Genomic DNA, 11,151 nt, shown 5'->3' with positions numbered 1-11,151 from the left:
CCTTGGAATCAAAGAAGCACACAAGCATGCATTTCACTTTTGACTCTGACATGAGAGCTTTTTTTGGTCTGGGTGATCCCTTTGAGCACCATTGCGAACTTTGGCGTTTTGTCTCTGGATCGCACTGAAGAAACCAACTTTCATCACCAGTGATAACACGGCTCAACAATTCTGGATTGATTTGCGTTTGCTCTAACAGATCGGCTGTCACATTTTTCTGTGTTTCTCGCTGTTGTGATGTGAGATTTTTGGGGACCATTTTTGCACAAATCTTTCTCATACCAAGATCTTCAGTTATTATTAGACGAACCGTTTCTCGATTGATGTTCAGTTCTTCTGCAATCATTTTCACGAATAATCTTCGATCAGATCGTACGAGTTCACGCACCCTGACCAAGTTGACATCCGTCCGTGAGGTTGATGGTCGTCCACTGCGGTCTTCATCTTCAGCATTCGTTCTGCCTTCACTAAAAATTTTATACCAACGAAAAACTTGAGACCTTGCATTTGGCCCTAGCCATTACGGCTTAACTATTTTTCCACTTTCCATTTGTTTTCTCTTTTACGAGGGTTGGAACTTTAATACTGGCAAATATTTATTTACAGCTCGTACAAAATAGATACGCGTTTCAAAGTTTTACTGACCTTCAAAGTAGTCATCAGCATTGTGTATAGCCCGTTGCCAGCGATGTGGAAGTCGTAGGATACTCTTAGCAGTGCCAGTTGTGTTGGCAGTTCGAGCGGCGCGGTCTATTGCCCGACGAATTAGTAGCAGTTCTGAAGTGAATGCCATGAAGTGTTCCCTTCAGCTTAGAAATCGAGTTTACCTCACGAGGGCTTAAGTCAGGGGAGTGCAGGTGGTGGGATAGCACTTAGCAGCCCGATCAGTGAAACAAATCAGTAACAGTTTGCACTGTACGTGCTTGAGCATTGTCCTGCAAAATGATGGTCAGGTCCTGCAGAAAGTGTCATCACGTCTGTCTCTATGCTGTTCATTTTTGGAACACAACCTACGACAAACTGAGAGACAGAAGTGATGACACTTTCTGTGCGACCTGACCATCATTTTGCAGGACAGTGGTCAAGCACGTACAGAGCAAACTGTTATTGATTTGTTTGACTGATGGGGCTGCTACGAGCTATACCACCTACTGCACTCCCCTGACTTGAGCTCTCGTGTGTTCGAATTGATTTATTAACTGAAGGAAACACTTCACGGCGTTCGCTTCAGAACTGCTACAAATTCGTCGGGCAATAGACCGCGCCTCTCGAACTGTCAAGGCAACTGGCACTGCTAAGAGTATCCTACGACTTCCACATCGCTGGCAACGGGTTATACACAACGCTGGTGACTACTTCGAAGGTCAGTAAAACTTTGAAACACGTATCTATTTTGGCTACGAAGTCTTTCGCAACGTATTTCTTGAATAAAAGTCTCTCGGTGTACATGCCGCGTCAATTCAGGATAAAACTCCAAGCTTTCGACCACTACCTCCATGGTCGTCGTCAGGGCTAAAACTGACTGTCGTGAACTGGCGAGGCTCCCACTTTTATATGCAAAGGACGGCTTCTGATTGGCTGGAATACGTCATAGCAACAGCGATATGGCGCGTAGTGAAGTGGTGCCCTCTACTTCCATAGATGTAGTTTCTATCCCGCGTTGCTTGCAGCGCCATCCCTTGAATCAGGAGGTAAAGTGCGGGAAGTTTTCCTCTGCGATTTTTCTTTATCCAGTGCACTCTTCCAGGTGTTTCTAAGTGCACAACCGTTGTCTCTGTCAAAGTTATTATCGCTAATTCTAATTTCGACTGCTTCCCGGATAACTTGCTATGACATATTCCAGCCAATCAGAAGCCGTCCTTTGCATATAAAAGTGGGAGCCTCGCCAGTTCACGACAGTCAGTTTTAGCCCTGACGACTACCCTGAAGGTAGTGGTCGAAAGCTTGGAGCTTTATCCTGAATTGACGCGGCATGTACACCGAGAGACTTTTATTCACGTATCTATTTTGTACGAGCTATAAATAAATAGTTGCCACTATTGAAGTTCCAACCCTCATACCTGCTTCATTTGCTGTGTTTATCTGTTTTCTCTTTACGTCAATTAAATTCAATGTTTCACGTATTACAGAAGGTTTTCATGCGCCGTGTCTTTTTGTCTGTTTCATCCTTTGCGGCCTTTACTATGTTACCTCTCAAAGCCACCGATTTGACTATTATTGAATTCGTTTCCCCTGTTTCAGTCTATCGTTGCTTAATAGTCCTTTTGATTTCCTCAACAACTTCTAGTTCTTTCAATTTCTGCACACCTCATCTAATTTTCTCACCTTTCTGCAATTTCTTCAGTTTCATACCCAATAACTTGCGGTCGGAGTCCACATTTGTCCCTGGAAATGTTCTTAAGCTATGATGTCCAGATCAGAGCTTACCATTACATAATCGATCTGATATCTTCCGATGTCACCAGTTCTCTTTAACGTATACAACCTTTCTTCACAAGTCTTAAGCCAGGCGTTCGCAATGATTAGATTATGCTTGTGCCACGCTTTCGTACCATTTTTCCTTTACTTCCGTTTCCTACCACTGAATTCCAGGGTCTCGTCACAATTAATTTTTTTTTTTATCTCGGCATACATTCTTTCCCTCTCTTCATCATCTGCAGAGCTAGTAGGCATTTAACTTGTGCTAATGTGGTGAATGTTGGCTTCGTGTCTATCTTGGCTACGATAATGTGTTCATTATGCTTTTCATAAAATGTCCGTTCAAAAAGTTCCGAGTCTGATTTGTTACTGGTGTATAAGTGACGTCAGCGCAGTAGCTATGGCGGCAAACCAGCAACTGTGAACAACATTCGCTTGATTCGACGATACTAGTCTTACTGTTCCTATTAGTGTTGTATTGCGAAACCGTAGAATGTGTTAACATGTCAATGGCACGTTAGATTGATACGCCGTATTCGGCGAATATTTACTAATTGGACGATATACGAGAGAGAAGTGTCAGAGCATGTGTTTCGATAAGTGTCGATGTGATAAGGAATACCACTCTACCCATGATGAGAAATTGCAGCACTGCATTGAAATCAATGGTCATCACTTCTAACACATTCTGTAAATGGACGTTCATGCCACCTTTGTGACCTTCATTGACCTTCAAAGACTTTACTGTTACACGTCATTGGATTCGTCTCGATAGCCGCTATCAGAAAATAAGCACCAAACTATAGCATCCCATTTAAAAAAACAAAGTTGACCTTCATATCCCTGAAGCGACCCCACCTAGCAACAAAAAACCAACGTCATATTATGGCTCCCGTTGTCACATGCAAATTTTGTCCCACAAACGTTTCAGCTGCTATCATACTTTCGGAATTATTCTTGGTGGCAATAGTCAGTGACTCACCCTGTATAATACTGCACTGCAAAACGTAACAGGACCGAACAGATAATTTCGACGGTGGATAAGAGTTTGAATAGCCATGTAGAAATGTAAACTGCTAATGAAATAATAGTGATGTAAATCTATGTCTTACTTAAATGAATTCACCGTCGTTCGTGTTTGTACAAAATGGTCCATTATTTTAGAAACATCTGTATTTCGTACTCTGTTATTTTCCGCATAACTTATTCATCTGTGTCTTCGTCTGTACTCTTCCAATCGCTGTAACAATGTGGCACAGGAAACATTTTATTTAATCACACATTAAATTCTGTTTACATTCCATTCACGAATAGACAAAGCTCGAGGGCCGAATGGAATACCTATCGGGTCTGTACCAAATTTACTGTTTAGCTAGCTCCTCTTTTTACTATAATCTATCGTAAATGCCTCGAACATGAAACTGTGCCCAGTGGTTTGATAGAATAGTCACACACGTCTAAAAGAAGGATAGCAAAAGTGATCCACAAGGCTACCATCCAATATCTTCGAGATCCACTTGTTGAAGAGTCTTAGAACATATTCCGATGTTAGAGGTAGTGAGGTATCTCGAACAGAATGATCTCCTGCATGCCAACCAGATCGATTTCGAGAACATCGATCACGTGGAACAGAACTCGCAGTTTTCTCACACGACATGGGTCAAGGCTGACAGGTATATGCAGCAGTTCTCGATTTGCGAAAAGCACTTGACGTAATACCACATCTGTGCTTATTATCAAAAGTACGATCGTATGGGGTATCAAGCAAAATTTGTGACTGGATTGAGGATTTTTTGGTGGCAGGGACGCAGCAAGTTATCTTGGATAGAGAGTCATCGACAGATGTAGAAGTAACTCTGAGTGAGCCGCAGGGAAGTGTGTTGGGACCCTTGCTGTTCCTGTTGTACATTAATGACCTTGCGGAAAATATTAACAGTAACCTCAGATTTTTCACAGATGATGCACTTATTGTAACGAAATACTGGCCGAAAGAAGCGGCACAAACATGCACTAAAATCCCGATAAAATTTTAAAGTGCTGCAGAGATTGAAAACTTGTTTTAAATCTTCGGAAATGTGTAACTGTGCACTTCACAAAACGAAAAACAAAGCAGTCTCCCATGACTGCAGTATAAACGAGCCACTAGACTAGGGCAACACATGAAAATGCCTGTATGTAACACTTTGTAGGGATATGAAATTGAACGATCACATAGGCTCGGTGGTAGGTAAATCAAGTTGCAGACTTCGGTTTATTGGTAGGATACTAGGGTAAACGCAGGCAGCCTACGAAGGAGATTGTTTACAAATCACTCGCGCTGTCATCCTTGAATATTCCTCATGTGTGTGGAACTCACACCAAATAGGACAAACTGGCGATATTTAACGTATGTAGAGGAGGGCAGCATCAGTAGTGACAGATTTTTTGACCTTTCGGAGACTGCCAGAGAGATGCTGAAGAAACTGAACTGGAAGACACTGTAAAACAGACACAAACTTCCCCATGAAAACCTACTTACAAAGTTTCAAGAATTAAGCGAGAAATCTAGGAATATACTGTAGATCTATACGTAGCGCTACCGTAGACACCAGACTGTACAAATTACCGTGCGCACAGAGGCGCTTAAGTAATCTTTTTTCACGCGCTCTATATGTCAATGGCAAGTACTATCTGCGACCCACTTCACAGGGATCTCCAGCTTATGGATGTGGAAGATAAATCAGGACGATTGTGCATACCTCACGATAATTCGACATCAACCGTGCTAAGTCTTAAACATTAAACTTCTTTGTGTTTGTACATCAAATGAAGTTGTTATCATTGTTAGCTGTGCTAAAAACAAAAGAGACATCTCATGAGGATACGTCACTGAAAAACTTAGGTGTCTCATTTTTTTAACGATAATTCCTCAGAGTTGTTAGATATGAAAAAGGTTGCATTAGTAAGCATGCATGTATAATATACGAGGGTTGACTGAAAAGTAATGCCTCCACCTTCGTAACTCTTCAACAGTTGGCAGCATTGGTATGCGGCAGGTACTGGCTTGTTCCGTAGTCTCTTCTCTACAGCTCCAGTTGGCGGGAAGCCTTAGCATTGAACAGTTGTGTTGTTACAGTCTGAAGTATGGAACCCTCCGCAGACAGTCTGTTTGATGGCAGAACCTGTCACCCCAAAGGAGATTCATTAGATAATGAAAGCAGTTTATGGGGAATGTGTTGATGTGAATACTGTGCGTCGTTGGGCGAGTAAGTTTAAAGATGTTGAGGTGGGAACATCTGACCTGCGTGATAAACAAGGACTTGGACGTCCTGTGACAGCAACCATCGAGTTTAACAAGCAAAATGTTGCCAGATTGATTCAGGACGATCGTCGTATCAGTCAGAGAGAAATTACAAGCACAATCGGCATTTCACAAGAACCTGTGGGTCACACGTTTTCTTGCAGCATGACAATGCCAAACCACACACTTCACGTGCCACCACAGCAGAACTTCAGAGACTGAATCTCACCACCGTACGGCATCCTCCATACATTCCAGATTTGCCGCGCGGTCTGAGGGGCCTTGTCAGGGTCCGTGCGGCTCACCCCGTCGAAAGTTTGAGTCCTCCCCTCAGGCATGGGTTTGTTGTCCATAGAGTAGGAAGTTAGATTAAGTACTGTGTAGACTTAGGGACCGATGACCTCAGCAGTTTGGTCCCATAAGACCTTACCACAAATTTCCAAAACAGTCCTGATTTAGCACTGTCTGACTTCAATCTGTTCCCGATAATGAAAGACGATCTCCAGGGACATCATTATGCTCCTGATAAAGGCATTGACAGAACTGTGAGACTGTGGTTGCGGAAACAGAATGTCGACTTCTTCCGTGACGGCTTCAGAAAACGTGTTCATCGTTTGCAGAAATTTATCCAATTGGCTGGTGATTATGTGGAAACGTGAATACTGGTGATTAAACATCACATTCTAAGGATTATTTCTGCGTTTCATTTTTTAAAATATTCCCATCCAAACCCAATTAACAAAGTTGGAGGCATTACTTTTCATTCAACCCTCGTACTTCATTCCTTAAATTTACGTACTGATTTAAGAATAAATGTTTGCAATCACTCGGTAAGAAAGAGTAACTTTAAAATCTAGCTAATGTCTTTGTCAATCTCTCATCTCCACAAAGCACGTCGAGGTACTTCTTTACTAAGAGGGCTGGAATTTTAATAGTGACAACTATTTATTTACAAATATCCAAAGTAGATACATGTTTCAAAATTTTACTGTCCTTCATGGTAGTTAACAGCATTGTGTACAACGAGCTGCTAGCGATGCTAAAGTCATGGCATACCATTAGCAGCGCCATTTGTGTTGATAGTTTGAGTGGAGCGATCTGTTGCTCGACGAATCTCTAACAATTCTGAAGCGAATGCCATGAAGTACTTCAATTTAGGCATCAAGTTGAAGTCACATGGGCTTAAGCCGGGGAGTGTAGTGGGTGGTACAGCACTTCATGCCTTCATCGATCGAACAAATCAGTCACAACGTGCGCCACATGCACCCGAGCATTGTCCTGCAAAATGACGGGCTTCATTCTTTAAGCTATTCAGTTTTTAACACAGCCCACGGCCAGCTTACAGAATGATGCGGTGATACTTAACTGTAGCGCCTGGCCTTCATTTTGCAGGAGAATGATCGGGCACATATAACGCAAGATGTGACTGATTTGTTCGATAGATAGATTTGGGAAGTGCTACATCACACTCTACGTACCTTAGACCATGTGAGGTGTGTGTGTGTGTGTGTGTGTGTGTGTGTGTGTTTGTTGGGGCTTACGGGCGCTCAACGTCGAGGTCATCAGCGCCCAGACACACATTAAAAGAAACGAATGTGGACAAATTTAGTAAAATGGAAGCATAACCGCAAGAAAGCAGGAAAAGATGCAAAATGCTGTATAAGAAAATAAAACGTAAGGAAATCGAGAAAGGAGTGTCAAGGATGCCACAGGAAATCGTCACTGGCTGGCCGTTTACGTAAAATAAGTCTCTCTCCCCAAAATCTTGGTAAAAACATTGGACAAGTCACAGAACTTTGAAACTTTAACTATATTCGTTTGAGTATTTCCTAAAAGAGATGGCTGATTCGCCGGCAAGTCAGCCCGCTGGTCAGAAAATAAAACGCAATCCAATAAAACGTGGAGCACAGTGACCCGGACGCCACAAGTACCACACATTGGAGGGTCCTCTCGCCGGAGCAGGAAGCCATGCGTCATTTGATTGTGGCCTATCCGAAGCCGAGTGAGGAGAACCTCGTCCCGTCTACGGGTCTGGAAATAAGTACACCACACACACGTTGTGGGCTTGACTAAACGGAGCTTATTGTCAGTCATTTCCAGCCACTCATACTCATACCGACGCGTGACTCGTGAGCTCAACAGCGTGCAGGGGGATGGCACACTGAAATACTTGCGGATCGAGACACGCCTCCTTGGCTGCGAGACCTGTCCTTTCGTTCCCAGCAATGCCGATGTGCCCTGGAACCCAGAAGAAAACCACCACCTTCCCCAGTCGTTGTAGTTGGAGGAGGGCATCCTGGATGTTCTGGACTATTTTATTTGCTGGATACAAGGGCACTTAGTGAATCGTAACAGCATCACTTCAGAGCGGTTATAGGGATTCGTCGGGCAATAAACCTCGCTACTCGAACGATCAACGCAACTGGCGCAGCTAAGGGTATCCTATGACTTCCATATCGCTGGCAACTTGTTACAGACAATGCTGTTGACTACTCTGGAGGGCACCCAAACTGTGAAACACATATCTATTTTGTATAACTCCTAAATAAATCGTTGCCGCTATCAGAGTTCCTACCCTCGTGTTTTTATTCGCTTGTTAGGGAATTTACAAGCGATGCCCTGTCTTTTACAGTTATTGAAAATAGCTTCAGGCATTTTGTTGGATGATCATTTGATGCTAGCTGTTTCTGACAGTAACCTAGAGTTGCACCATATTCGGAAGAACGGGAATTCAAATCCCCGTCCAGCCATGCAGAGTACGCTTTTCCGTAATTTCCCTCCAAATGACTAGAGGTTAACGCCGGGACGATTCCTTTGAAAAACACAAGGTCAATTGCCGTACCCATGCTTCCCCTTCTCGAGTATGCGCTCTGTCTCTATTGATGGTCGGTTGGTTGATGTGGACGAGGGAACCGAACCGCGATGTCATCGGTCCCATCGGATGAGGAGAGGATGGGAAAGGAAACCGCCCGTGCCCTTTCAGAAGAACCATCCCGGTATTTGCCTGAAGCGATTTAGGGAAATCGCGGAAAACCTAAATCAGGATGGCCGGACGCGGGTTTGAAACCGTCTTCCTCCCGAATGCGAGTCCAATGTGCTAACCACAGCGCAACCTCGCTCGGTGCTATTGATGATATACCCTAATCTTCTTTCCTTTATTGTGGACAGTACCGTTCCTGGGAGGTCATTTGCAGTTGCAACGTCCATACTTTCATATTGCAAGGCCGTACGTATTATACCCGTTTTTTTCTAGTTGTTTACATTGAAACTTAAAAGGTAAAACGCTATAGGATTTATGTTTTAAGACCTAATGATAAACTTCGTTCGTTACATTTCTTAACTGTAGGAATTATTCGTGTCAGAGTCATAAGAACTGCATAGAAGCTGTCGTTTCCGAGAACCCAATGAGTTGGATTTAGTGTCTCTGGCACTAACTTAGAAGTACTTACAGAACTAGTTTATAAATGCTATAGTTTATAAAAGGCTGTGACCAAAAAGATTGCAAATATTATCGACTGTTTCGAAAAGTAGGGCCGTTTCTTGATTAGCCAATTAACAACTACAGTGCTGTTAAGTACTAAATTTTAATTCTGAGTTGGTTCTTTTTTTGCACTTCATTGCAAACGCCACTCGCGTTTGATTCCTTGTAATAGCTTTGGGCGAAACACTCGCTGATATCCAGAATCCGTTTCGTTCTATAGATTCAATTAGTTGATGTTCGAGTGCTAATGCAGGTTAATCTTTGACCTAGGTAAAGGAGATAAATGATTCCCATATATGTATTCAGAATGATTTCCAAAGCAAGCTTTAATTACACTGCCTGATACAAAAAGTGTAGCAGAAGACATGGTCGCATGTCAGTGTAGCTTCGTACTTATACACACCCTCTGTGGGTGTGTAAATGATTAGAGCTGCAGTTCTCTATGGTAGAATGGCCACGAGAGTGCATTAGTGTTGTTCGTGTTTGCTCTTACCAGGCCTGGTAAGATGTAACGGGCGTGAACCGCGTCAGACGTTGAGTGATCACTGCGGAGGACAGGGAGATGCTGCATACTCTAGTGGGACAGCATTATCAGCACCTGACAGAGTTTGAAAAGAGCTTTGTTACTCGTCTCCGTTTGGGCAGCTGGTTGACTCGTCCAGTATCCGGATTTGTGGGGCATACAGATGTGACAGAGGCCTGATGTCAGACTCCATGAGAACGAGGGGGCAGGCATACTTGTCGTCAAGTTTCCGGAAAAACACGTCTGACCACCACATGGGAAGATCGCCGTATTGTGCACCTAGCCGTTATAACCCTTTCATATCTGCACCTCCCACCCGACAGCAAATAATGTATCCCTGCAACACTGTCATCCCACACCATTGGTCGGTGACTACCATTACCCGGACTGGGGAATTATTGACCCATGAGTAGGATACCGTTAACAACACAACATAAACGGCTGCATTTGAAATGGTACAGTGACCGGGAATCATGGACTCTTGACGAATGGCGCCGCATTGTTGTTTGTTTTTGTTTTTGTGGTTTTAGGGCGCACAACTACAGTGGTCATTAGCGCCCAGACTAAATTGTACTGCCAGGCACAATGTTAAAACAGCAACTGAAAAGGACAACACTATAAAAGGCACATTAAAAGGCAAGGGATTAAAAGAAAAGAGCATAATCAAATGTCCTTAGACAGGTTTGTCAAGTGGATAAAACGAAGAAAACCGAGCAGCTGCTCCCGGGTCATCCGCTAAAATTTCATCCAGAGTACATGGCAGGCCAAGATCAATGCGCAGTGTATTAAAATTAGGACAGGACGTTAAAATGTGGTGCACCGTCAGCACTTGCCCACATGGGCAGAACTGCGCCGGCGCAGTCGTCAGCAGATGGCGGTGGCTGAACCGGCAGTGTCCAATCCGCAACCGGGCCAAAACGACCTCCTCTCGCCGAGAAGGGCCTGAAGAGGTCGTCCAAACCGTGGGGAGAGGGTTCAAGGCTCGAAGCTTGTTGTCAGTAAGTGTAGACCAATCGGCATGCCACAGCGATAAAATGGGCTGACAAATGACCCTGCTAAAATCAGATGAAGGCACACAACAAGAAGCTGTCCGAGGCTGGAGGACCGCAGCCTTGGCCGCGGCATCTGCAGCTTCGTTCCCAGGGATACCGACATGGCCAGGAACCCACATAAAGGTAACCGGAGAACCGTCGTCCGCCATCTGCTGAAGAGAGCGTTGGATCTGGTGCACAAAAGGGTGAACCGGATAGGGATCACTGAGGCTCTGGATGGCGCTCAGGGAATCAGAGCAGAATGTCGTTGGCGGCGGATGTAAAGAACAGCCTGATAGAGGGCAATTAGCTCAGCCGTGAAGACCGAACAATGGCCATGGAGCCGGTGTCTGAAACTGTGTGCCCCGACAATAAAAGAACACCCGACACTGTCATTGGTCTTAGTGCCATCTGTATA

This window comes from Schistocerca americana, chromosome 4 (genome assembly GCF_021461395.2).
Source record: "Schistocerca americana isolate TAMUIC-IGC-003095 chromosome 4, iqSchAmer2.1, whole genome shotgun sequence".
NCBI lineage: Eukaryota > Metazoa > Arthropoda > Insecta > Orthoptera > Acrididae > Schistocerca > Schistocerca americana.
The sequence above is the reverse complement of the archived record's forward strand: the minus strand, read 5'-3'. Positions refer to the sequence as shown.